Source organism: Lemur catta, chromosome 3, assembly GCF_020740605.2.
Source record: "Lemur catta isolate mLemCat1 chromosome 3, mLemCat1.pri, whole genome shotgun sequence".
Classification (NCBI taxonomy): domain Eukaryota; kingdom Metazoa; phylum Chordata; class Mammalia; order Primates; family Lemuridae; genus Lemur; species Lemur catta.
The window spans coordinates 34,299,957-34,325,870 of NC_059130.1; the positions used below are offsets into that span (position 1 = coordinate 34,299,957).

Consider the following 25,914-nt stretch of genomic DNA (forward strand, 5'->3'; position numbering starts at 1 on the left):
TGCCCACCGCAGGCGGCCCCCACGTGCCCGCCCCCCACACACACCGCACCCCCGCCGCCGTCGCCGAAGCCAGCCTGCCGCGACTCCCAACAAAGCACCCTCCGACCCCGCCCGGACCCAGAGCCGCACCCCGACGTGTACCTCGGTGCAGTGGAACCTCCCAGTGCGCCCTCCCTGCTGCCTCCAGCGCGGGAATCGGGGATGGCGCCTGGACGAAGAGGCGCGGGCGAGCGAGCAAGGCTGCGAGGAGGTGGAGGGCGCGCGCCGTGCTGCAGCGCGCGAGGAGAGGCGCGGGTGGGGGCCGGCGGCAGGCGGGCCCGATGCGGCCCCGGCTGGGTCCGGGGCGGGGGCGTGCGGGAGCGGGGGCCCGGAGGAGTAGGGGCGTCGACGCCGGAGCGAGCCGCGCCTGCTCGCACGGCTCGCCCCCTCTGACCGCGCGGCGGGCCTTTTGCGCACCGGGCAAGGCGCCGGCCGAGGGCGCCGGCGTTGGCGCCGCGTCGCAGCCAGGCGAGCGGCGCCGCGCCCAGGTCCGCCGTCAGGATGGCCGAGCGGTCTAAGGCGCTGCGTTCAGGTCGCAGTCTCCCCTGGAGGCGTGGGTTCGAATCCCACTCCTGACAAGCTCACCTTTTGGCCCGCCCGCCAGGCGCCCGGGCAAAGCCCACCGCGACCCTTGTCCGCCTTACTCTGCCTTCCTGCCTCGCGCTCGCGCTCGCGCTCGCGCTCGCGCCCGCTCTCCAAACTCCCGCGCCCTTGACGCACGCCTCTCAAACGCAGCAACTGCTCAGGCACATGCCTTCTTCCTGCTCACGCGCTGGCGTCGCAGAAATACCCCAGTACCAGGAGCCAGCGCCCTCCACCCTCTGCCAGTTGACATCCGCACAGACCCAGTCCCCGCCAACTCACACATCCCTCTGACTGGGCCCCCACACCTGGACGCTTCAGTACCTCGCTGTCCACCTTCCTCGCTTTCCCGCGCCTTTCTCCTCCGCCCCTCCCCCTGCCGCACCCCTCTCCGTCCCCTCCTCCCTGCAACACAGCCCACCCCCGTTTGCACCACCCTCACCCAAGCGTTCGGCACCCCCCCCCCGCCCCATTTCACCCTCCAGCTCCTGCCGCGAGGACAGCGACACGCTCTCCGAGCCGCGCACTTCTGCAACCAGAGCCACACCGCCCGACATCCCGTCCTTTCCACACACCCTCGCGGCCCCCGCCTGGCGTCCGGGCGCGGGCCATGGCCGCTCCCTCTCCTGGCTTCCTCTGGCGACACCGACAGCCCGTCCCGCCGCCCTGGGCGACAGAGAAAGCGCAGGACCCAGCGTACCCGCCCCTGTCCCTGAGCGGGCGCGCGCGCGCGCCCCAGTGGCCTCGACGTGACCCGAGCCTCTCCTACGGGTGGACCGTCGGCTCCCGGCCCCATCGGGCCCCTGGTGCGCGCTCAAACCCCGCAGATGCCCACGGCGGTGGGCGGTGACCAGGGCCCGGCCGCCGGTGGCCAGCGCCACTGTGGGAGCCTCTGTGGGCCCCTGCCCCCAGTGCATGGGTGGTTCAGTGGTAGAATTCTCGCCTGCCACGCGGGAGGCCCGGGTTCGATTCCCGGCCCATGCAGCCCACCGTCCCCTTTTGGCCCTGCAGCCCCAAATGCCTGGCGGCGCTCCACTCTGCCTCCTTCCACCCGAGCCCCAAGCGCCTGTCCCACACCAGCTCCGCCCCCTCAGCCAGCGCAACCCTCCTCTGCCGGTTCCCCGCACCTCTCTCGCCCCGGCCCAGGAAACCGGTCGTCCACGCCCCCCCACCCCCAGACACCTTTCCAGCTCAGCTCAGCCCCGCTGCCGCCACACACCTACCTGGTCCCCATTCCCATTCTCTTCGCTGGCCTGCCGCCGCCTCAGTCCGCACACGCATTTCACCTCAAGGAATACCACCCGGCGCCACACGCTTGCACTCGCCCGCCGCACCTCTTCTCTTCGCATTTCACCACGTTGCCTCGCTCTCTGGCTCCCCGCACCCTGAGAAGCTGTCGTGGCTGCCCAACCCATAGCAAGGACAGCGAGTCTCTTAAGACTGGCGCACACATCACCTTCTCCTGGAGGGTCACACAGTTCTTAAACCACACGAGTAAATTAAAAAGCACACGGACAATACCATCGCATACGCACGGTCCAGATTCAGTGCATTGCGCTCATCCTCCATAAGTCTCCCAGTCCGCCACGCACCACCCACCGCCACCGAGAACCCCCCCACCCGAACCCCAATCCGCAGCTTTTGTCAACGTCCGTGCAGTTGCGTATCTGTCCCTCGGGTCTCTTCTACTCTCAGCCCCAAACACACACCTGAGACTGTGAATGTGTGTCCTGATGCGGGGTTATTTAGGTCTCGGATCCAGTTGCATCCCCTACCCTTTTCGGACCGTGCCCAGACCCGCTCTCTCTTGCTCTCAGCCTTACCCTTGCCTGCTCCCCCACCGGCCTTCACCCCCAGCCTCACTCGTTAGCCTGACCGTATGGCGGCCCAGCACCCCAGTCTCGCCCGCGGGGGTCCTCTCTGACCGCACGGGCTTCCATCTTGGATCTTGCCTGGACCACAGCCCACTCACACACAGGCTGGCAATCTGCTGTTCCTGCCAGCCTCCAGTCTCGCCCTCCCTCCGCCACCTCCGACACTGCCCCCACCTCTCCTTCTCCCCCACACACAACTCAATCCGCCGTCCCCAAACACCCCGCCCCCGCCCCCGCCAGCCTCAACACACACACACACACACACACACACACACACACACACACACACACACACACACACACACCGGGACCCACCTTTCCCGCGCCTCTGTCTCACACGTCCTGCTCTAACGAACTCGCGTCCCCCCTCTCCCGGCCTCCCACAGGCTCCGGAGACACCCGCCACCTCCGCGGCCACCCGAGATCACGCGGGCCCACCCGCCCCAGGCGTCTGCAGAAGCCCCGCCTGACTGGCCAGCCGCACCCCCAGCCCTTTCCAGCGAGTCCCGAGCTCCACCCGGACACCCTGGACTCCTTCTCCCATCCCACACCTCACACCCTGCAACCCACCCAACACCCCCGACACATCCCCACTCCCAGCACTGTGGGCGGGCGTCCCTCCCCTTTATGGTGTCATGCCCTTTGCCCTGGGCCGTGTGAGATGACACCCACGGGAAGGGACACGCACGTCCATCGCCGCCACTCACTCACACCCACCCACGGCACACTCGCGAGAGAACCTTCCCCGGTGATGGCAAGCTCCCCTGTCCCGACAGGGGCTCCTCTCTCCACGTGATACCGAGGCCTCAAGGTCCCCGCCGCCGTCAGTCACAACGCAGATTAGTGCAGTACGTTGGACGTCAGCTGGACCTGCGAATAAAGTTCTGGCATGAAGCACACTGAGCCCTGCAGTGTACTTTGGGGAGCAGCCACAGAATGAGATGGATAGAGATGGCGACGGGCAGCGGCTGGAGAGCCGGGTAGTAGACAGCAGGTAAGGCGGGAAGGGGAAACGATCAGAAATGAAATCTAGGCGCCGGACGTAGGGGCGTTCTCGGCATGTTCTTTGCCGTCCGGAGACCAGATGGAGAGCGTCGGGAATGAAATGCCCATCGGATGCCGGCTACACGTCTATCCGGACACGCATCTCCCCACGCCCCCGCCGGTCGGCCTGGCTGTGCGGTTTTCCCAACCGGCTCCTCAATCTCCGCGCTTCCGCCTCCGCTGCCCGGTAGATCTAGCGAGTCGGACCTCTCAAGCCTCATTTGCATATCCAGCACACACAAAGCAACCCAGACAACTCGACAGCCAAACACCACAAAAAATCCCGTTAAAAAGCGGGCAAAGCTCATGAGTAGACAGACACTTCTCAAAAGAAGACAGACGAATGGCCAACAGGATTATGAGAAAATGCTCAACGTCCCTCATCGACAGGGAAATGACAAGCAAAACCACAATGAGCTATCGTCTGCACCCAGTTAGAATGGCTAGCACTTAAAAGTAACAGACGCGGGCCGGGATCCGGAGAAAAGGGAACTCTTACGCACTGTTGGTGGGAATGTCAATCCCCACAGAAATGGGGCCGGGGGGGAGGGGGGGAAGGGGTAGGGGCGGAAATCCTAAATTTGGTACGGAACCACTTGTAAAAAGAAAAAGACCCGGAATGGCCAAAGCAATCCTGAGCACAAAGAACACAGCTGGAGCCATCAAACTACCCGACTTGCAACTGTACTGCAGAGCTATAGGAACCGAAACAGCATAGGACTGGTATAAAAGCAGACACGTAGACCAATGGAACAGAGTAGAGAACCCAGAGATAAACCCAGGCATTTGCAACCAAGGCACCTTCGACGACGGTGCCAAGAGCGTACAATGGGCAAGGGACAGTCTTCTCAATAAACGGTGTGGGGGAAAAACTGGACATCTACTAATATTTGCAGAAGAATGAGACTAGACCCCTATATCTCAGTGTACGCAGAAATCAAATCAAAATGGATTAAAGGCTTAGGCCTAAGACCCGAAACTTTGAAACTACTAGAAGGAAACATTGGACAAATGCTTCAGGACGTTGGTCTGGGCAGAGAGTTTTCGTGTAAGACCTCGAAAGCACAGGCAGCCAAAGCACAAATAGTCCATTGGGACCGCATCAAGTTAAAACAAACACAGAAACAAACACAAAAAGCACAAAACAAAAAAAACTTCTGCTCAGCAAAGGAAACAGTCAGAAAAGTGAAGAGACACAACCCACGGAATGGGAGAAAGTATTTGCAAGCTGTCCATCTGACAAGGAGTTAATAACCGGAATGCATAAAGAGCTCAAACAACCCAATGGTACAAGAAAACACAACACAACAAACCAAAAACCAAAAATGAGCAATCCGATTCAAAACTGGGCAAAAGATCTGAACAGGCATTTCTCAAAAGAAGGCACACACATGGCTGACAGGTATATGAACAAATGCTCAACGCCACTAAGCATCGGAGAGATGCAAATCAAAACCACAATGTGATATATCATCTGTCACCCCAGTTGAAATGGCTCACATCGAAAAGACAGGCAATGACAGATGCTGGCGAGGATGTGGAGAAAGGGGAACCCTCCTGCATTGTTGGGGTGGGACTGTAAATGGGTACAGAACAGTAGGGAGACTGCTCAGAAGCCTACAACTAGACCTCCCATAGATCCAGCAAGCCCGCTGCTGGGTCTGCATCCAAAGGAACAGAAATCCATACGTCAAAGGGATACCTGCACCTCCATGTTTACTGCAGCACTACTCGCCAAGGCCAAAGCACGGAATCGACCTAAGTGGCCATCAACGGGTGAATGGATACACAAAATGCGGTGTAGATATACACCATGGAATACTATTCGGCCATAGAAAAGGATGGAATCCCATCGTTTGCAGCCACATGGATAAAACCGAAGATCATTGTGTTAAGTGAAATATGCCAGCCACAGAAAGACAAACATACATGTTCTCACGCATATGTGGGAGCTAAAGAAGTTGATCTCCTGGAGGGAGAGCCTGGGGAGGGTGCGAGGGGGTGGGGCATGGGGTTTGAGGGGGGCGGCGGGGGTGGGGTGGGAGAATGAAGAGGGGTTGTTAAAGGGTACAGACAGACAGTTACACAGAAGGAATAAGTTCTGATTTCCCACAGAAGATTGTAGCGAATATAGTTAATTAACAATGACGTGTATATTTCAACACAGCTAGAAGAGAAGACCTGAAAGGTGTTCAACACATATCAATAGTAGTGACAAATAGTCAAGGTGATGGACGCCCTGACTGGATCCTTACACATTCTCTGCAGGTCCCCCATAAATATGCACAAACCTCGTGGATCAATAAAAAACCGTTTTTATTTTTCAAAAAGATTCGTTTTCACACCCCTGCCTCCCCAACGCCTTGCCTGGAGCCTCGGCCCCCACAAGCTCCACACCCCCTTCCCGGTCATAAGCCACTAACACCCGTGGAGCCCAATCACGGGCCGGCGCCCGAGGCCAGGCACGCCGTGGAAAAGCAAGAGCGCTTGACCGCCTGAGTGGCGACGTCACAGAACGCAGACCCTCGTAAGTGGCCGAACCGGTGGGCGCAGATGCCCCAGCAGGGAGAGCAGAAGTGGCGCGTGAGCCGCGTGGCTCGGCTTGGCGGAAGCAGCGCTGCTGGAGAGCCCTAGTCCGTTCGGGGGGCGGGGCAGAAACGACTGGGTATGTGTGTACGCGTAGTGGGTGCGTGGGTGCGTGTCTGTGTCTGTGTGTGGGGCTGTGTTCTCGCGCGGGCGCGCGGCGTGTTGTTGGTGTGTCTGCCGGCGGCCACCGGAGGGGAGAGGCTGTCGTGGCCAGGCGAGTCTGGGGCTGAGGAAGACCGGGAGCGAGGCGAGCGTCGCGCAAGGGAGAGGAGGGGAGAAGCTGAAGGCCTGAAGGCGGCGAGCGAGGCCCAAAGGCCGGATGGGCGGAGGGGTCGGGCCGCACGAGAAGCGAGCGAGTCTGTTGGTCAAAAGGGGAGGTGTGAAGGCGCCGGCAAGGTTGGCAGGCAGCGCGAAAGGAGAAAGGCTTCCCTGACCGGGAATCGAACCCGGGCCGCGGCGGTGAGAGCGCCGAATCCTAACCACTAGACCACCAGGGAGCCACGGCCTGCGCGCCAAGCTTGCGCCAAGTGGACCCAGCGCCTGGGTCGCAAGCACTCTGGGCGCTACCTTGGCGCCCGGGCCGCCTGCGGCTTAAAACAAAGACCAGCCACCCGCCGCCCCTGGCAATCGGCGTGCCCTGGCAGCGCTCCTCCTGCTTGCAGCGGCCTCCAGCCCCGCGCGCCCCCTTGCCCCCGCCACACGCACACACGGACGCAGGCCCGCAGGCACGCACGCACGCAGCCCACCGGCCAAGGCCCCGCACCTGGACCCCGGCAAAAGGTCGGCCTAGTGCGTTGGCCGGGAATCGAACCCGGGTCAACTGCTTGGAAGGCAGCTATGCTCACCACTATACCACCAACGCCGCTCGGCCCCGGCAGCCCCGCCACGCCGGCCCGGGGCTGCCACGAGCGCGCCGCCCACGCCCGGCGCAGCCCTGCCCCGACGCCCCTCGCGTCCTCAGCTCCGCGCTGCCAAGGCGCCAGCCGAGGCCGCCCAAGGGCCCCACATGAGCAAGCCCGGCGCAGCTGCTCCGGACCGCCCGCCTCCTGCCTCTCTCTGGTGGCGCTCTAGCTGCCTTGCTGCCCCTGGGCCCTCGGCTGCACGCCCGCCGCCCGCCCAGCGGGCTCGACGGGTCGTCCGGCACCCTGCTCACCAGAGCGCTTCTCCACCAGGGACCCGGCGAGGCCACAGCCGGCACACGCGGCGCACTCACCGTTACGCCTGCCCTTCCCAACCCCACCCTCACCATTCCGGCCCCCACACGGCCCACGGGCCTGTGCGCCGCCGCCGTCGTCGTAGGGAGCCCATTCCGACTCCCAATTTGGGGGGCGACGCTCGACGGGAGCTGTGGGGGCGCGAGGAGGCCGCTCCGCTTAGGCGAGCGAGAGGCCAGCGAGGAGAAAGGCGAAGGAGGCGGTGTGTGCCTGTGGTGGGGGGGAGCGGGGGTGGTCAAGGGAGCCAGGGTGCAGGGTGGCCCCTGGGGGAGGGCGAAAGGGGGACGGGGCATGGGGCCCATGCGGGCCGGGCACGAGAGGGCGCCCGGCTGGAGGGCGGAGAGAGGAGAAGAAGGGCCCCTGGGCGCCAGAGGCTGGGTCCCGCATGGGGCGGCGGGGACCCAGGCGGTGGCCAAAAAGGGCAGCTGCCTCCCCGTCGGGGAATCGAACCCCGGTCTCCCGCGTGACAGGCGGGGATACTCACCACTATACTAACGAGGACGGCGGTGACGGTGGCCCGGGTGGCAGACCCCTCTGCGACCCGCCGACGCCTAGTCCCGCCTTCCTCCCCCTGCCCACCGCAGGCGGCCCCCACGTGCCCGCCCCCCACACACACCGCACCCCCGCCGCCGTCGCCGAAGCCAGCCTGCCGCGACTCCCAACAAAGCACCCTCCGACCCCGCCCGGACCCAGAGCCGCACCCCGACGTGTACCTCGGTGCAGTGGAACCTCCCAGTGCGCCCTCCCTGCTGCCTCCAGCGCGGGAATCGGGGATGGCGCCTGGACGAAGAGGCGCGGGCGAGCGAGCAAGGCTGCGAGGAGGTGGAGGGCGCGCGCCGTGCTGCAGCGCGCGAGGAGAGGCGCGGGTGGGGGCCGGCGGCAGGCGGGCCCGATGCGGCCCCGGCTGGGTCCGGGGCGGGGGCGTGCGGGAGCGGGGGCCCGGAGGAGTAGGGGCGTCGACGCCGGAGCGAGCCGCGCCTGCTCGCACGGCTCGCCCCCTCTGACCGCGCGGCGGGCCTTTTGCGCACCGGGCAAGGCGCCGGCCGAGGGCGCCGGCGTTGGCGCCGCGTCGCAGCCAGGCGAGCGGCGCCGCGCCCAGGTCCGCCGTCAGGATGGCCGAGCGGTCTAAGGCGCTGCGTTCAGGTCGCAGTCTCCCCTGGAGGCGTGGGTTCGAATCCCACTCCTGACAAGCTCACCTTTTGGCCCGCCCGCCAGGCGCCCGGGCAAAGCCCACCGCGACCCTTGTCCGCCTTACTCTGCCTTCCTGCCTCGCGCTCGCGCTCGCGCTCGCGCTCGCGCCCGCTCTCCAAACTCCCGCGCCCTTGACGCACGCCTCTCAAACGCAGCAACTGCTCAGGCACATGCCTTCTTCCTGCTCACGCGCTGGCGTCGCAGAAATACCCCAGTACCAGGAGCCAGCGCCCTCCACCCTCTGCCAGTTGACATCCGCACAGACCCAGTCCCCGCCAACTCACACATCCCTCTGACTGGGCCCCCACACCTGGACGCTTCAGTACCTCGCTGTCCACCTTCCTCGCTTTCCCGCGCCTTTCTCCTCCGCCCCTCCCCCTGCCGCACCCCTCTCCGTCCCCTCCTCCCTGCAACACAGCCCACCCCCGTTTGCACCACCCTCACCCAAGCGTTCGGCACCCCCCCCCCGCCCCATTTCACCCTCCAGCTCCTGCCGCGAGGACAGCGACACGCTCTCCGAGCCGCGCACTTCTGCAACCAGAGCCACACCGCCCGACATCCCGTCCTTTCCACACACCCTCGCGGCCCCCGCCTGGCGTCCGGGCGCGGGCCATGGCCGCTCCCTCTCCTGGCTTCCTCTGGCGACACCGACAGCCCGTCCCGCCGCCCTGGGCGACAGAGAAAGCGCAGGACCCAGCGTACCCGCCCCTGTCCCTGAGCGGGCGCGCGCGCGCGCCCCAGTGGCCTCGACGTGACCCGAGCCTCTCCTACGGGTGGACCGTCGGCTCCCGGCCCCATCGGGCCCCTGGTGCGCGCTCAAACCCCGCAGATGCCCACGGCGGTGGGCGGTGACCAGGGCCCGGCCGCCGGTGGCCAGCGCCACTGTGGGAGCCTCTGTGGGCCCCTGCCCCCAGTGCATGGGTGGTTCAGTGGTAGAATTCTCGCCTGCCACGCGGGAGGCCCGGGTTCGATTCCCGGCCCATGCAGCCCACCGTCCCCTTTTGGCCCTGCAGCCCCAAATGCCTGGCGGCGCTCCACTCTGCCTCCTTCCACCCGAGCCCCAAGCGCCTGTCCCACACCAGCTCCGCCCCCTCAGCCAGCGCAACCCTCCTCTGCCGGTTCCCCGCACCTCTCTCGCCCCGGCCCAGGAAACCGGTCGTCCACGCCCCCCCACCCCCAGACACCTTTCCAGCTCAGCTCAGCCCCGCTGCCGCCACACACCTACCTGGTCCCCATTCCCATTCTCTTCGCTGGCCTGCCGCCGCCTCAGTCCGCACACGCATTTCACCTCAAGGAATACCACCCGGCGCCACACGCTTGCACTCGCCCGCCGCACCTCTTCTCTTCGCATTTCACCACGTTGCCTCGCTCTCTGGCTCCCCGCACCCTGAGAAGCTGTCGTGGCTGCCCAACCCATAGCAAGGACAGCGAGTCTCTTAAGACTGGCGCACACATCACCTTCTCCTGGAGGGTCACACAGTTCTTAAACCACACGAGTAAATTAAAAAGCACACGGACAATACCATCGCATACGCACGGTCCAGATTCAGTGCATTGCGCTCATCCTCCATAAGTCTCCCAGTCCGCCACGCACCACCCACCGCCACCGAGAACCCCCCCACCCGAACCCCAATCCGCAGCTTTTGTCAACGTCCGTGCAGTTGCGTATCTGTCCCTCGGGTCTCTTCTACTCTCAGCCCCAAACACACACCTGAGACTGTGAATGTGTGTCCTGATGCGGGGTTATTTAGGTCTCGGATCCAGTTGCATCCCCTACCCTTTTCGGACCGTGCCCAGACCCGCTCTCTCTTGCTCTCAGCCTTACCCTTGCCTGCTCCCCCACCGGCCTTCACCCCCAGCCTCACTCGTTAGCCTGACCGTATGGCGGCCCAGCACCCCAGTCTCGCCCGCGGGGGTCCTCTCTGACCGCACGGGCTTCCATCTTGGATCTTGCCTGGACCACAGCCCACTCACACACAGGCTGGCAATCTGCTGTTCCTGCCAGCCTCCAGTCTCGCCCTCCCTCCGCCACCTCCGACACTGCCCCCACCTCTCCTTCTCCCCCACACACAACTCAATCCGCCGTCCCCAAACACCCCGCCCCCGCCCCCGCCAGCCTCAACACACACACACACACACACACACACACACACACACACACACACACACACACCGGGACCCACCTTTCCCGCGCCTCTGTCTCACACGTCCTGCTCTAACGAACTCGCGTCCCCCCTCTCCCGGCCTCCCACAGGCTCCGGAGACACCCGCCACCTCCGCGGCCACCCGAGATCACGCGGGCCCACCCGCCCCAGGCGTCTGCAGAAGCCCCGCCTGACTGGCCAGCCGCACCCCCAGCCCTTTCCAGCGAGTCCCGAGCTCCACCCGGACACCCTGGACTCCTTCTCCCATCCCACACCTCACACCCTGCAACCCACCCAACACCCCCGACACATCCCCACTCCCAGCACTGTGGGCGGGCGTCCCTCCCCTTTATGGTGTCATGCCCTTTGCCCTGGGCCGTGTGAGATGACACCCACGGGAAGGGACACGCACGTCCATCGCCGCCACTCACTCACACCCACCCACGGCACACTCGCGAGAGAACCTTCCCCGGTGATGGCAAGCTCCCCTGTCCCGACAGGGGCTCGTCTCTCCACGTGATACCGAGGCCTCAAGGTCCCCGCCGCCGTCAGTCACAACGCAGATTAGTGCAGTACGTTGGACGTCAGCTGGACCTGCGAATAAAGTTCTGGCATGAAGCACACTGAGCCCTGCAGTGTACTTTGGGGAGCAGCCACAGAATGAGATGGATAGAGATGGCGACGGGCAGCGGCTGGAGAGCCGGGTAGTAGACAGCAGGTAAGGCGGGAAGGGGAAACGATCAGAAATGAAATCTAGGCGCCGGACGTAGGGGCGTTCTCGGCATGTTCTTTGCCGTCCGGAGACCAGATGGAGAGCGTCGGGAATGAAATGCCCATCGGATGCCGGCTACACGTCTATCCGGACACGCATCTCCCCACGCCCCCGCCGGTCGGCCTGGCTGTGCGGTTTTCCCAACCGGCTCCTCAATCTCCGCGCTTCCGCCTCCGCTGCCCGGTAGATCTAGCGAGTCGGACCTCTCAAGCCTCATTTGCATATCCAGCACACACAAAGCAACCCAGACAACTCGACAGCCAAACACCACAAAAAATCCCGTTAAAAAGCGGGCAAAGCTCATGAGTAGACAGACACTTCTCAAAAGAAGACAGACGAATGGCCAACAGGATTATGAGAAAATGCTCAACGTCCCTCATCGACAGGGAAATGACAAGCAAAACCACAATGAGCTATCGTCTGCACCCAGTTAGAATGGCTAGCACTTAAAAGTAACAGACGCGGGCCGGGATCCGGAGAAAAGGGAACTCTTACGCACTGTTGGTGGGAATGTCAATCCCCACAGAAATGGGGCCGGGGGGGAGGGGGGGGAAGGGGTAGGGGCGGAAATCCTAAATTTGGTACGGAACCACTTGTAAAAAGAAAAAGACCCGGAATGGCCAAAGCAATCCTGAGCACAAAGAACACAGCTGGAGCCATCAAACTACCCGACTTGCAACTGTACTGCAGAGCTATAGGAACCGAAACAGCATAGGACTGGTATAAAAGCAGACACGTAGACCAATGGAACAGAGTAGAGAACCCAGAGATAAACCCAGGCATTTGCAACCAAGGCACCTTCGACGACGGTGCCAAGAGCGTACAATGGGCAAGGGACAGTCTTCTCAATAAACGGTGTGGGGGAAAAACTGGACATCTACTAATATTTGCAGAAGAATGAGACTAGACCCCTATATCTCAGTGTACGCAGAAATCAAATCAAAATGGATTAAAGGCTTAGGCCTAAGACCCGAAACTTTGAAACTACTAGAAGGAAACATTGGACAAATGCTTCAGGACGTTGGTCTGGGCAGAGAGTTTTCGTGTAAGACCTCGAAAGCACAGGCAGCCAAAGCACAAATAGTCCATTGGGACCGCATCAAGTTAAAACAAACACAGAAACAAACACAAAAAGCACAAAACAAAAAAAACTTCTGCTCAGCAAAGGAAACAGTCAGAAAAGTGAAGAGACACAACCCACGGAATGGGAGAAAGTATTTGCAAGCTGTCCATCTGACAAGGAGTTAATAACCGGAATGCATAAAGAGCTCAAACAACCCAATGGTACAAGAAAACACAACACAACAAACCAAAAACCAAAAATGAGCAATCCGATTCAAAACTGGGCAAAAGATCTGAACAGGCATTTCTCAAAAGAAGGCACACACATGGCTGACAGGTATATGAACAAATGCTCAACGCCACTAAGCATCGGAGAGATGCAAATCAAAACCACAATGTGATATATCATCTGTCACCCCAGTTGAAATGGCTCACATCGAAAAGACAGGCAATGACAGATGCTGGCGAGGATGTGGAGAAAGGGGAACCCTCCTGCATTGTTGGGGTGGGACTGTAAATGGGTACAGAACAGTAGGGAGACTGCTCAGAAGCCTACAACTAGACCTCCCATAGATCCAGCAAGCCCGCTGCTGGGTCTGCATCCAAAGGAACAGAAATCCATACGTCAAAGGGATACCTGCACCTCCATGTTTACTGCAGCACTACTCGCCAAGGCCAAAGCACGGAATCGACCTAAGTGGCCATCAACGGGTGAATGGATACACAAAATGCGGTGTAGATATACACCATGGAATACTATTCGGCCATAGAAAAGGATGGAATCCCATCGTTTGCAGCCACATGGATAAAACCGAAGATCATTGTGTTAAGTGAAATATGCCAGCCACAGAAAGACAAACATACATGTTCTCACGCATATGTGGGAGCTAAAGAAGTTGATCTCCTGGAGGGAGAGCCTGGGGAGGGTGCGAGGGGGTGGGGCATGGGGTTTGAGGGGGGCGGCGGGGGTGGGGTGGGAGAATGAAGAGGGGTTGTTAAAGGGTACAGACAGACAGTTACACAGAAGGAATAAGTTCTGATTTCCCACAGAAGATTGTAGCGAATATAGTTAATTAACAATGACGTGTATATTTCAACACAGCTAGAAGAGAAGACCTGAAAGGTGTTCAACACATATCAATAGTAGTGACAAATAGTCAAGGTGATGGACGCCCTGACTGGATCCTTACACATTCTCTGCAGGTCCCCCATAAATATGCACAAACCTCGTGGATCAATAAAAAACCGTTTTTATTTTTCAAAAAGATTCGTTTTCACACCCCTGCCTCCCCAACGCCTTGCCTGGAGCCTCGGCCCCCACAAGCTCCACACCCCCTTCCCGGTCATAAGCCACTAACACCCGTGGAGCCCAATCACGGGCCGGCGCCCGAGGCCAGGCACGCCGTGGAAAAGCAAGAGCGCTTGACCGCCTGAGTGGCGACGTCACAGAACGCAGACCCTCGTAAGTGGCCGAACCGGTGGGCGCAGATGCCCCAGCAGGGAGAGCAGAAGTGGCGCGTGAGCCGCGTGGCTCGGCTTGGCGGAAGCAGCGCTGCTGGAGAGCCCTAGTCCGTTCGGGGGGCGGGGCAGAAACGACTGGGTATGTGTGTACGCGTAGTGGGTGCGTGGGTGCGTGTCTGTGTCTGTGTGTGGGGCTGTGTTCTCGCGCGGGCGCGCGGCGTGTTGTTGGTGTGTCTGCCGGCGGCCACCGGAGGGGAGAGGCTGTCGTGGCCAGGCGAGTCTGGGGCTGAGGAAGACCGGGAGCGAGGCGAGCGTCGCGCAAGGGAGAGGAGGGGAGAAGCTGAAGGCCTGAAGGCGGCGAGCGAGGCCCAAAGGCCGGATGGGCGGAGGGGTCGGGCCGCACGAGAAGCGAGCGAGTCTGTTGGTCAAAAGGGGAGGTGTGAAGGCGCCGGCAAGGTTGGCAGGCAGCGCGAAAGGAGAAAGGCTTCCCTGACCGGGAATCGAACCCGGGCCGCGGCGGTGAGAGCGCCGAATCCTAACCACTAGACCACCAGGGAGCCACGGCCTGCGCGCCAAGCTTGCGCCAAGTGGACCCAGCGCCTGGGTCGCAAGCACTCTGGGCGCTACCTTGGCGCCCGGGCCGCCTGCGGCTTAAAACAAAGACCAGCCACCCGCCGCCCCTGGCAATCGGCGTGCCCTGGCAGCGCTCCTCCTGCTTGCAGCGGCCTCCAGCCCCGCGCGCCCCCTTGCCCCCGCCACACGCACACACGGACGCAGGCCCGCAGGCACGCACGCACGCAGCCCACCGGCCAAGGCCCCGCACCTGGACCCCGGCAAAAGGTCGGCCTAGTGCGTTGGCCGGGAATCGAACCCGGGTCAACTGCTTGGAAGGCAGCTATGCTCACCACTATACCACCAACGCCGCTCGGCCCCGGCAGCCCCGCCACGCCGGCCCGGGGCTGCCACGAGCGCGCCGCCCACGCCCGGCGCAGCCCTGCCCCGACGCCCCTCGCGTCCTCAGCTCCGCGCTGCCAAGGCGCCAGCCGAGGCCGCCCAAGGGCCCCACATGAGCAAGCCCGGCGCAGCTGCTCCGGACCGCCCGCCTCCTGCCTCTCTCTGGTGGCGCTCTAGCTGCCTTGCTGCCCCTGGGCCCTCGGCTGCACGCCCGCCGCCCGCCCAGCGGGCTCGACGGGTCGTCCGGCACCCTGCTCACCAGAGCGCTTCTCCACCAGGGACCCGGCGAGGCCACAGCCGGCACACGCGGCGCACTCACCGTTACGCCTGCCCTTCCCAACCCCACCCTCACCATTCCGGCCCCCACACGGCCCACGGGCCTGTGCGCCGCCGCCGTCGTCGTAGGGAGCCCATTCCGACTCCCAATTTGGGGGGCGACGCTCGACGGGAGCTGTGGGGGCGCGAGGAGGCCGCTCCGCTTAGGCGAGCGAGAGGCCAGCGAGGAGAAAGGCGAAGGAGGCGGTGTGTGCCTGTGGTGGGGGGGAGCGGGGGTGGTCAAGGGAGCCAGGGTGCAGGGTGGCCCCTGGGGGAGGGCGAAAGGGGGACGGGGCATGGGGCCCATGCGGGCCGGGCACGAGAGGGCGCCCGGCTGGAGGGCGGAGAGAGGAGAAGAAGGGCCCCTGGGCGCCAGAGGCTGGGTCCCGCATGGGGCGGCGGGGACCCAGGCGGTGGCCAAAAAGGGCAGCTGCCTCCCCGTCGGGGAATCGAACCCCGGTCTCCCGCGTGACAGGCGGGGATACTCACCACTATACTAACGAGGACGGCGGTGACGGTGGCCCGGGTGGCAGACCCCTCTGCGACCCGCCGACGCCTAGTCCCGCCTTCCTCCCCCTGCCCACCGCAGGCGGCCCCCACGTGCCCGCCCCCCACACACACCGCACCCCCGCCGCCGTCGCCGAAGCCAGCCTGCCGCGACTCCCAACAAAGCACCCTCCGACCCCGCCCGGACCCAGAGCCGCACCCCGACGTGTACCTCGGTGCAGTGGAACCTCCCAGTGCGCCCTCCCTGCTGCCTCCAGCGCGGGAATCGGGGATGGCGCCTGGACGAAGAGGCGCGGGCGAGCGAGCAAGGCTGCGAGGAGGTGGAGGGCGCGCGCCGTGCTGCAGCGCGCGAGGAGAGGCGCGGGTGGGGGCCGGCGGCAGGCGGGCCCGATGCGGCCCCGGCTGGGTCCGGGGCGGGGGCGTGCGGGAGCGGGGGCCCGGAGGAGTAGGGGCGTCGACGCCGGAGCGAGCCGCGCCTGCTCGCACGGCTCGCCCCCTCTGACCGCGCGGCGGGCCTTTTGCGCACCGGGCAAGGCGCCGGCCGAGGGCGCCGGCGTTGGCGCCGCGTCGCAGCCAGGCGAGCGGCGCCGCGCCCAGGTCCGCCGTCAGGATGGCCGAGCGGTCTAAGGCGCTGCGTTCAGGTCGCAGTCTCCCCTGGAGGCGTGGGTTCGAATCCCACTCCTGACAAGCTCACCTTTTGGCCCGCCCGCCAGGCGCCCGGGCAAAGCCCACCGCGACCCTTGTCCGCCTTACTCTGCCTTCCTGCCTCGCGCTCGCGCTCGCGCTCGCGCTCGCGCCCGCTCTCCAAACTCCCGCGCCCTTGACGCACGCCTCTCAAACGCAGCAACTGCTCAGGCACATGCCTTCTTCCTGCTCACGCGCTGGCGTCGCAGAAATACCCCAGTACCAGGAGCCAGCGCCCTCCACCCTCTGCCAGTTGACATCCGCACAGACCCAGTCCCCGCCAACTCACACATCCCTCTGACTGGGCCCCCACACCTGGACGCTTCAGTACCTCGCTGTCCACCTTCCTCGCTTTCCCGCGCCTTTCTCCTCCGCCCCTCCCCCTGCCGCACCCCTCTCCGTCCCCTCCTCCCTGCAACACAGCCCACCCCCGTTTGCACCACCCTCACCCAAGCGTTCGGCACCCCCCCCCCGCCCCATTTCACCCTCCAGCTCCTGCCGCGAGGACAGCGACACGCTCTCCGAGCCGCGCACTTCTGCAACCAGAGCCACACCGCCCGACATCCCGTCCTTTCCACACACCCTCGCGGCCCCCGCCTGGCGTCCGGGCGCGGGCCATGGCCGCTCCCTCTCCTGGCTTCCTCTGGCGACACCGACAGCCCGTCCCGCCGCCCTGGGCGACAGAGAAAGCGCAGGACCCGGCGTACCCGCCCCTGTCCCTGAGCGGGCGCGCGCGCGCGCCCCAGTGGCCTCGACGTGACCCGAGCCTCTCCTACGGGTGGACCGTCGGCTCCCGGCCCCATCGGGCCCCTGGTGCGCGCTCAAACCCCGCAGATGCCCACGGCGGTGGGCGGTGACCAGGGCCCGGCCGCCGGTGGCCAGCGCCACTGTGGGAGCCTCTGTGGGCCCCTGCCCCCAGTGCATGGGTGGTTCAGTGGTAGAATTCTCGCCTGCCACGCGGGAGGCCCGGGTTCGATTCCCGGCCCATGCAGCCCACCGTCCCCTTTTGGCCCTGCAGCCCCAAATGCCTGGCGGCGCTCCACTCTGCCTCCTTCCACCCGAGCCCCAAGCGCCTGTCCCACACCAGCTCCGCCCCCTCAGCCAGCGCAACCCTCCTCTGCCGGTTCCCCGCACCTCTCTCGCCCCGGCCCAGGAAACCGGTCGTCCACGCCCCCCCACCCCCAGACACCTTTCCAGCTCAGCTCAGCCCCGCTGCCGCCACACACCTACCTGGTCCCCATTCCCATTCTCTTCGCTGGCCTGCCGCCGCCTCAGTCCGCACACGCATTTCACCTCAAGGAATACCACCCGGCGCCACACGCTTGCACTCGCCCGCCGCACCTCTTCTCTTCGCATTTCACCACGTTGCCTCGCTCTCTGGCTCCCCGCACCCTGAGAAGCTGTCGTGGCTGCCCAACCCATAGCAAGGACAGCGAGTCTCTTAAGACTGGCGCACACATCACCTTCTCCTGGAGGGTCACACAGTTCTTAAACCACACGAGTAAATTAAAAAGCACACGGACAATACCATCGCATACGCACGGTCCAGATTCAGTGCATTGCGCTCATCCTCCATAAGTCTCCCAGTCCGCCACGCACCACCCACCGCCACCGAGAACCCCCCCACCCGAACCCCAATCCGCAGCTTTTGTCAACGTCCGTGCAGTTGCGTATCTGTCCCTCGGGTCTCTTCTACTCTCAGCCCCAAACACACACCTGAGACTGTGAATGTGTGTCCTGATGCGGGGTTATTTAGGTCTCGGATCCAGTTGCATCCCCTACCCTTTTCGGACCGTGCCCAGACCCGCTCTCTCTTGCTCTCAGCCTTACCCTTGCCTGCTCCCCCACCGGCCTTCACCCCCAGCCTCACTCGTTAGCCTGACCGTATGGCGGCCCAGCACCCCAGTCTCGCCCGCGGGGGTCCTCTCTGACCGCACGGGCTTCCATCTTGGATCTTGCCTGGACCACAGCCCACTCACACACAGGCTGGCAATCTGCTGTTCCTGCCAGCCTCCAGTCTCGCCCTCCCTCCGCCACCTCCGACACTGCCCCCACCTCTCCTTCTCCCCCACACACAACTCAATCCGCCGTCCCCAAACACCCCGCCCCCGCCCCCGCCAGCCTCAACACACACACACACACACACACACACACACACACACACACACACACACACACACCGGGACCCACCTTTCCCGCGCCTCTGTCTCACACGTCCTGCTCTAACGAACTCGCGTCCCCCCTCTCCCGGCCTCCCACAGGCTCCGGAGACACCCGCCACCTCCGCGGCCACCCGAGATCACGCGGGCCCACCCGCCCCAGGCGTCTGCAGAAGCCCCGCCTGACTGGCCAGCCGCACCCCCAGCCCTTTCCAGCGAGTCCCGAGCTCCACCCGGACACCCTGGACTCCTTCTCCCATCCCACACCTCACACCCTGCAACCCACCCAACACCCCCGACACATCCCCACTCCCAGCACTGTGGGCGGGCGTCCCTCCCCTTTATGGTGTCATGCCCTTTGCCCTGGGCCGTGTGAGATGACACCCACGGGAAGGGACACGCACGTCCATCGCCGCCACTCACTCACACCCACCCACGGCACACTCGCGAGAGAACCTTCCCCGGTGATGGCAAGCTCCCCTGTCCCGACAGGGGCTCGTCTCTCCACGTGATACCGAGGCCTCAAGGTCCCCGCCGCCGTCAGTCACAACGCAGATTAGTGCAGTACGTTGGACGTCAGCTGGACCTGCGAATAAAGTTCTGGCATGAAGCACACTGAGCCCTGCAGTGTACTTTGGGGAGCAGCCACAGAATGAGATGGATAGAGATGGCGACGGGCAGCGGCTGGAGAGCCGGGTAGTAGACAGCAGGTAAGGCGGGAAGGGGAAACGATCAGAAATGAAATCTAGGCGCCGGACGTAGGGGCGTTCTCGGCATGTTCTTTGCCGTCCGGAGACCAGATGGAGAGCGTCGGGAATGAAATGCCCATCGGATGCCGGCTACACGTCTATCCGGACACGCATCTCCCCACGCCCCCGCCGGTCGGCCTGGCTGTGCGGTTTTCCCAACCGGCTCCTCAATCTCCGCGCTTCCGCCTCCGCTGCCCGGTAGATCTAGCGAGTCGGACCTCTCAAGCCTCATTTGCATATCCAGCACACACAAAGCAACCCAGACAACTCGACAGCCAAACACCACAAAAAATCCCGTTAAAAAGCGGGCAAAGCTCATGAGTAGACAGACACTTCTCAAAAGAAGACAGACGAATGGCCAACAGGATTATGAGAAAATGCTCAACGTCCCTCATCGACAGGGAAATGACAAGCAAAACCACAATGAGCTATCGTCTGCACCCAGTTAGAATGGCTAGCACTTAAAAGTAACAGACGCGGGCCGGGATCCGGAGAAAAGGGAACTCTTACGCACTGTTGGTGGGAATGTCAATCCCCACAGAAATGGGGCCGGGGGGGAGGGGGGGAAGGGGTAGGGGCGGAAATCCTAAATTTGGTACGGAACCACTTGTAAAAAGAAAAAGACCCGGAATGGCCAAAGCAATCCTGAGCACAAAGAACACAGCTGGAGCCATCAAACTACCCGACTTGCAACTGTACTGCAGAGCTATAGGAACCGAAACAGCATAGGACTGGTATAAAAGCAGACACGTAGACCAATGGAACAGAGTAGAGAACCCAGAGATAAACCCAGGCATTTGCAACCAAGGCACCTTCGACGACGGTGCCAAGAGCGTACAATGGGCAAGGGACAGTCTTCTCAATAAACGGTGTGGGGGAAAAACTGGACATCTACTAATATTTGCAGAAGAATGAGACTAGACCCCTATATCTCAGTGTACGCAGAAATCAAATCAAAATGGATTAAAGGCTTAGGCCTAAGACCCGAAACTTTGAAACTACTAGAAGGAAACATTGGACAAATGCTTCAGGACGTTGGTCTGGGCAGAGAGTTTTCGTGTAAGACCTCGAAAGCACAGGCAGCCAAAGCACAAATAGTCCATTGGGACCGCATCAAGTTAAAACAAACACAGAAACAAACACAAAAAGCACAAAACAAAAAAAACTTCTGCTCAGCAAAGGAAACAGTCAGAAAAGTGAAGAGACACAACCCACGGAATGGGAGAAAGTATTTGCAAGCTGTCCATCTGACAAGGAGTTAATAACCGGAATGCATAAAGAGCTCAAACAACCCAATGGTACAAGAAAACACAACACAACAAACCAAAAACCAAAAATGAGCAATCCGATTCAAAACTGGGCAAAAGATCTGAACAGGCATTTCTCAAAAGAAGGCACACACATGGCTGACAGGTATATGAACAAATGCTCAACGCCACTAAGCATCGGAGAGATGCAAATCAAAACCACAATGTGATATATCATCTGTCACCCCAGTTGAAATGGCTCACATCGAAAAGACAGGCAATGACAGATGCTGGCGAGGATGTGGAGAAAGGGGAACCCTCCTGCATTGTTGGGGTGGGACTGTAAATGGGTACAGAACAGTAGGGAGACTGCTCAGAAGCCTACAACTAGACCTCCCATAGATCCAGCAAGCCCGCTGCTGGGTCTGCATCCAAAGGAACAGAAATCCATACGTCAAAGGGATACCTGCACCTCCATGTTTACTGCAGCACTACTCGCCAAGGCCAAAGCACGGAATCGACCTAAGTGGCCATCAACGGGTGAATGGATACACAAAATGCGGTGTAGATATACACCATGGAATACTATTCGGCCATAGAAAAGGATGGAATCCCATCGTTTGCAGCCACATGGATAAAACCGAAGATCATTGTGTTAAGTGAAATATGCCAGCCACAGAAAGACAAACATACATGTTCTCACGCATATGTGGGAGCTAAAGAAGTTGATCTCCTGGAGGGAGAGCCTGGGGAGGGTGCGAGGGGGTGGGGCATGGGGTTTGAGGGGGGCGGCGGGGGTGGGGTGGGAGAATGAAGAGGGGTTGTTAAAGGGTACAGACAGACAGTTACACAGAAGGAATAAGTTCTGATTTCCCACAGAAGATTGTAGCGAATATAGTTAATTAACAATGACGTGTATATTTCAACACAGCTAGAAGAGAAGACCTGAAAGGTGTTCAACACATATCAATAGTAGTGACAAATAGTCAAGGTGATGGACGCCCTGACTGGATCCTTACACATTCTCTGCAGGTCCCCCATAAATATGCACAAACCTCGTGGATCAATAAAAAACCGTTTTTATTTTTCAAAAAGATTCGTTTTCACACCCCTGCCTCCCCAACGCCTTGCCTGGAGCCTCGGCCCCCACAAGCTCCACACCCCCTTCCCGGTCATAAGCCACTAACACCCGTGGAGCCCAATCACGGGCCGGCGCCCGAGGCCAGGCACGCCGTGGAAAAGCAAGAGCGCTTGACCGCCTGAGTGGCGACGTCACAGAACGCAGACCCTCGTAAGTGGCCGAACCGGTGGGCGCAGATGCCCCAGCAGGGAGAGCAGAAGTGGCGCGTGAGCCGCGTGGCTCGGCTTGGCGGAAGCAGCGCTGCTGGAGAGCCCTAGTCCGTTCGGGGGGCGGGGCAGAAACGACTGGGTATGTGTGTACGCGTAGTGGGTGCGTGGGTGCGTGTCTGTGTCTGTGTGTGGGGCTGTGTTCTCGCGCGGGCGCGCGGCGTGTTGTTGGTGTGTCTGCCGGCGGCCACCGGAGGGGAGAGGCTGTCGTGGCCAGGCGAGTCTGGGGCTGAGGAAGACCGGGAGCGAGGCGAGCGTCGCGCAAGGGAGAGGAGGGGAGAAGCTGAAGGCCTGAAGGCGGCGAGCGAGGCCCAAAGGCCGGATGGGCGGAGGGGTCGGGCCGCACGAGAAGCGAGCGAGTCTGTTGGTCAAAAGGGGAGGTGTGAAGGCGCCGGCAAGGTTGGCAGGCAGCGCGAAAGGAGAAAGGCTTCCCTGACCGGGAATCGAACCCGGGCCGCGGCGGTGAGAGCGCCGAATCCTAACCACTAGACCACCAGGGAGCCACGGCCTGCGCGCCAAGCTTGCGCCAAGTGGACCCAGCGCCTGGGTCGCAAGCACTCTGGGCGCTACCTTGGCGCCCGGGCCGCCTGCGGCTTAAAACAAAGACCAGCCACCCGCCGCCCCTGGCAATCGGCGTGCCCTGGCAGCGCTCCTCCTGCTTGCAGCGGCCTCCAGCCCCGCGCGCCCCCTTGCCCCCGCCACACGCACACACGGACGCAGGCCCGCAGGCACGCACGCACGCAGCCCACCGGCCAAGGCCCCGCACCTGGACCCCGGCAAAAGGTCGGCCTAGTGCGTTGGCCGGGAATCGAACCCGGGTCAACTGCTTGGAAGGCAGCTATGCTCACCACTATACCACCAACGCCGCTCGGCCCCGGCAGCCCCGCCACGCCGGCCCGGGGCTGCCACGAGCGCGCCGCCCACGCCCGGCGCAGCCCTGCCCCGACGCCCCTCGCGTCCTCAGCTCCGCGCTGCCAAGGCGCCAGCCGAGGCCGCCCAAGGGCCCCACATGAGCAAGCCCGGCGCAGCTGCTCCGGACCGCCCGCCTCCTGCCTCTCTCTGGTGGCGCTCTAGCTGCCTTGCTGCCCCTGGGCCCTCGGCTGCACGCCCGCCGCCCGCCCAGCGGGCTCGACGGGTCGTCCGGCACCCTGCTCACCAGAGCGCTTCTCCACCAGGGACCCGGCGAGGCCACAGCCGGCACACGCGGCGCACTCACCGTTACGCCTGCCCTTCCCAACCCCACCCTCACCATTCCGGCCCCCACACGGCCCACGGGCCTGTGCGCCGCCGCCGTCGTCGTAGGGAGCCCATTCCGACTCCCAATTTGGGGGGCGACGCTCGACGGGAGCTGTGGGGGCGCGAGGAGGCCGCTCCGCTTAGGCGAGCGAGAGGCCAGCGAGGAGAAAGGCGAAGGAGGCGGTGTGTGCCTGTGGTGGGGGGGAGCGGGGGTGGTCAAGGGAGCCAGGGTGCAGGGTGGCCCCTGGGGGAGGGCGAAAGGGGGACGGGGCATGGGGCCCATGCGGGCCGGGCACGAGAGGGCGCCCGGCTGGAGGGCGGAGAGAGGAGAAGAAGGGCCCCTGGGCGCCAGAGGCTGGGTCCCGCATGGGGCGGCGGGGACCCAGGCGGTGGCCAAAAAGGGCAGCTGCCTCCCCGTCGGGGAATCGAACCCCGGTCTCCCGCGTGACAGGCGGGGATACTCACCACTATACTAACGAGGACGGCGGTGACGGTGGCCCGGGTGGCAGACCCCTCTGCGACCCGCCGACGCCTAGTCCCGCCTTCCTCCCCCTGCCCACCGCAGGCGGCCCCCACGTGCCCGCCCCCCACACACACCGCACCCCCGCCGCCGTCGCCGAAGCCAGCCTGCCGCGACTCCCAACAAAGCACCCTCCGACCCCGCCCGGACCCAGAGCCGCACCCCGACGTGTACCTCGGTGCAGTGGAACCTCCCAGTGCGCCCTCCCTGCTGCCTCCAGCGCGGGAATCGGGGATGGCGCCTGGACGAAGAGGCGCGGGCGAGCGAGCAAGGCTGCGAGGAGGTGGAGGGCGCGCGCCGTGCTGCAGCGCGCGAGGAGAGGCGCGGGTGGGGGCCGGCGGCAGGCGGGCCCGATGCGGCCCCGGCTGGGTCCGGGGCGGGGGCGTGCGGGAGCGGGGGCCCGGAGGAGTAGGGGCGTCGACGCCGGAGCGAGCCGCGCCTGCTCGCACGGCTCGCCCCCTCTGACCGCGCGGCGGGCCTTTTGCGCACCGGGCAAGGCGCCGGCCGAGGGCGCCGGCGTTGGCGCCGCGTCGCAGCCAGGCGAGCGGCGCCGCGCCCAGGTCCGCCGTCAGGATGGCCGAGCGGTCTAAGGCGCTGCGTTCAGGTCGCAGTCTCCCCTGGAGGCGTGGGTTCGAATCCCACTCCTGACAAGCTCACCTTTTGGCCCGCCCGCCAGGCGCCCGGGCAAAGCCCACCGCGACCCTTGTCCGCCTTACTCTGCCTTCCTGCCTCGCGCTCGCGCTCGCGCTCGCGCTCGCGCCCGCTCTCCAAACTCCCGCGCCCTTGACGCACGCCTCTCAAACGCAGCAACTGCTCAGGCACATGCCTTCTTCCTGCTCACGCGCTGGCGTCGCAGAAATACCCCAGTACCAGGAGCCAGCGCCCTCCACCCTCTGCCAGTTGACATCCGCACAGACCCAGTCCCCGCCAACTCACACATCCCTCTGACTGGGCCCCCACACCTGGACGCTTCAGTACCTCGCTGTCCACCTTCCTCGCTTTCCCGCGCCTTTCTCCTCCGCCCCTCCCCCTGCCGCACCCCTCTCCGTCCCCTCCTCCCTGCAACACAGCCCACCCCCGTTTGCACCACCCTCACCCAAGCGTTCGGCACCCCCCCCCCGCCCCATTTCACCCTCCAGCTCCTGCCGCGAGGACAGCGACACGCTCTCCGAGCCGCGCACTTCTGCAACCAGAGCCACACCGCCCGACATCCCGTCCTTTCCACACACCCTCGCGGCCCCCGCCTGGCGTCCGGGCGCGGGCCATGGCCGCTCCCTCTCCTGGCTTCCTCTGGCGACACCGACAGCCCGTCCCGCCGCCCTGGGCGACAGAGAAAGCGCAGGACCCGGCGTACCCGCCCCTGTCCCTGAGCGGGCGCGCGCGCGCGCCCCAGTGGCCTCGACGTGACCCGAGCCTCTCCTACGGGTGGACCGTCGGCTCCCGGCCCCATCGGGCCCCTGGTGCGCGCTCAAACCCCGCAGATGCCCACGGCGGTGGGCGGTGACCAGGGCCCGGCCGCCGGTGGCCAGCGCCACTGTGGGAGCCTCTGTGGGCCCCTGCCCCCAGTGCATGGGTGGTTCAGTGGTAGAATTCTCGCCTGCCACGCGGGAGGCCCGGGTTCGATTCCCGGCCCATGCAGCCCACCGTCCCCTTTTGGCCCTGCAGCCCCAAATGCCTGGCGGCGCTCCACTCTGCCTCCTTCCACCCGAGCCCCAAGCGCCTGTCCCACACCAGCTCCGCCCCCTCAGCCAGCGCAACCCTCCTCTGCCGGTTCCCCGCACCTCTCTCGCCCCGGCCCAGGAAACCGGTCGTCCACGCCCCCCCACCCCCAGACACCTTTCCAGCTCAGCTCAGCCCCGCTGCCGCCACACACCTACCTGGTCCCCATTCCCATTCTCTTCGCTGGCCTGCCGCCGCCTCAGTCCGCACACGCATTTCACCTCAAGGAATACCACCCGGCGCCACACGCTTGCACTCGCCCGCCGCACCTCTTCTCTTCGCATTTCACCACGTTGCCTCGCTCTCTGGCTCCCCGCACCCTGAGAAGCTGTCGTGGCTGCCCAACCCATAGCAAGGACAGCGAGTCTCTTAAGACTGGCGCACACATCACCTTCTCCTGGAGGGTCACACAGTTCTTAAACCACACGAGTAAATTAAAAAGCACACGGACAATACCATCGCATACGCACGGTCCAGATTCAGTGCATTGCGCTCATCCTCCATAAGT

At 63.4% G+C, this 25,914-nt stretch overlaps 17 non-coding genes across 17 annotated transcripts; 8 read left to right on the plus strand and 9 right to left on the minus strand.

The window, feature by feature from the left end:
- Nucleotides 1-534: 534 nt before the first annotated feature.
- Nucleotides 535-617, plus strand: TRNAL-CAG. Its single transcript has one exon. It is a non-coding gene; the product is annotated as a tRNA-Leu (tRNA).
- Nucleotides 618-1,534: 917 nt separating this feature from the next.
- Nucleotides 1,535-1,605, plus strand: TRNAG-GCC. The gene has a single exon. It is a non-coding gene; the product is annotated as a tRNA-Gly (tRNA).
- Nucleotides 1,606-6,550: 4,945 nt separating this feature from the next.
- Nucleotides 6,551-6,622, minus strand: TRNAE-CUC. Its single transcript has one exon. It is a non-coding gene; the product is annotated as a tRNA-Glu (tRNA).
- Nucleotides 6,623-6,915: 293 nt separating this feature from the next.
- Nucleotides 6,916-6,987, minus strand: TRNAG-UCC. The gene has a single exon. It is a non-coding gene; the product is annotated as a tRNA-Gly (tRNA).
- A 781-nt stretch (nucleotides 6,988-7,768) lies between these two features.
- Nucleotides 7,769-7,840, minus strand: TRNAD-GUC. The gene has a single exon. It is a non-coding gene; the product is annotated as a tRNA-Asp (tRNA).
- Nucleotides 7,841-8,445: 605 nt separating this feature from the next.
- Nucleotides 8,446-8,528, plus strand: TRNAL-CAG. Its single transcript has one exon. It is a non-coding gene; the product is annotated as a tRNA-Leu (tRNA).
- A 917-nt stretch (nucleotides 8,529-9,445) lies between these two features.
- On the plus strand, nucleotides 9,446-9,516 carry TRNAG-GCC. The gene has a single exon. It is a non-coding gene; the product is annotated as a tRNA-Gly (tRNA).
- A 4,938-nt stretch (nucleotides 9,517-14,454) lies between these two features.
- TRNAE-CUC lies at nucleotides 14,455-14,526 on the minus strand. The gene has a single exon. It is a non-coding gene; the product is annotated as a tRNA-Glu (tRNA).
- Nucleotides 14,527-14,819: 293 nt separating this feature from the next.
- On the minus strand, nucleotides 14,820-14,891 carry TRNAG-UCC. The gene has a single exon. It is a non-coding gene; the product is annotated as a tRNA-Gly (tRNA).
- Nucleotides 14,892-15,672: 781 nt separating this feature from the next.
- Nucleotides 15,673-15,744, minus strand: TRNAD-GUC. Its single transcript has one exon. It is a non-coding gene; the product is annotated as a tRNA-Asp (tRNA).
- Nucleotides 15,745-16,349: 605 nt separating this feature from the next.
- TRNAL-CAG lies at nucleotides 16,350-16,432 on the plus strand. The gene has a single exon. It is a non-coding gene; the product is annotated as a tRNA-Leu (tRNA).
- A 917-nt stretch (nucleotides 16,433-17,349) lies between these two features.
- TRNAG-GCC lies at nucleotides 17,350-17,420 on the plus strand. The gene has a single exon. It is a non-coding gene; the product is annotated as a tRNA-Gly (tRNA).
- A 4,939-nt stretch (nucleotides 17,421-22,359) lies between these two features.
- Nucleotides 22,360-22,431, minus strand: TRNAE-CUC. Its single transcript has one exon. It is a non-coding gene; the product is annotated as a tRNA-Glu (tRNA).
- A 293-nt stretch (nucleotides 22,432-22,724) lies between these two features.
- On the minus strand, nucleotides 22,725-22,796 carry TRNAG-UCC. Its single transcript has one exon. It is a non-coding gene; the product is annotated as a tRNA-Gly (tRNA).
- A 781-nt stretch (nucleotides 22,797-23,577) lies between these two features.
- Nucleotides 23,578-23,649, minus strand: TRNAD-GUC. Its single transcript has one exon. It is a non-coding gene; the product is annotated as a tRNA-Asp (tRNA).
- Nucleotides 23,650-24,254: 605 nt separating this feature from the next.
- Nucleotides 24,255-24,337, plus strand: TRNAL-CAG. The gene has a single exon. It is a non-coding gene; the product is annotated as a tRNA-Leu (tRNA).
- A 917-nt stretch (nucleotides 24,338-25,254) lies between these two features.
- TRNAG-GCC lies at nucleotides 25,255-25,325 on the plus strand. The gene has a single exon. It is a non-coding gene; the product is annotated as a tRNA-Gly (tRNA).
- Nucleotides 25,326-25,914: the final 589 nt, after the last annotated feature.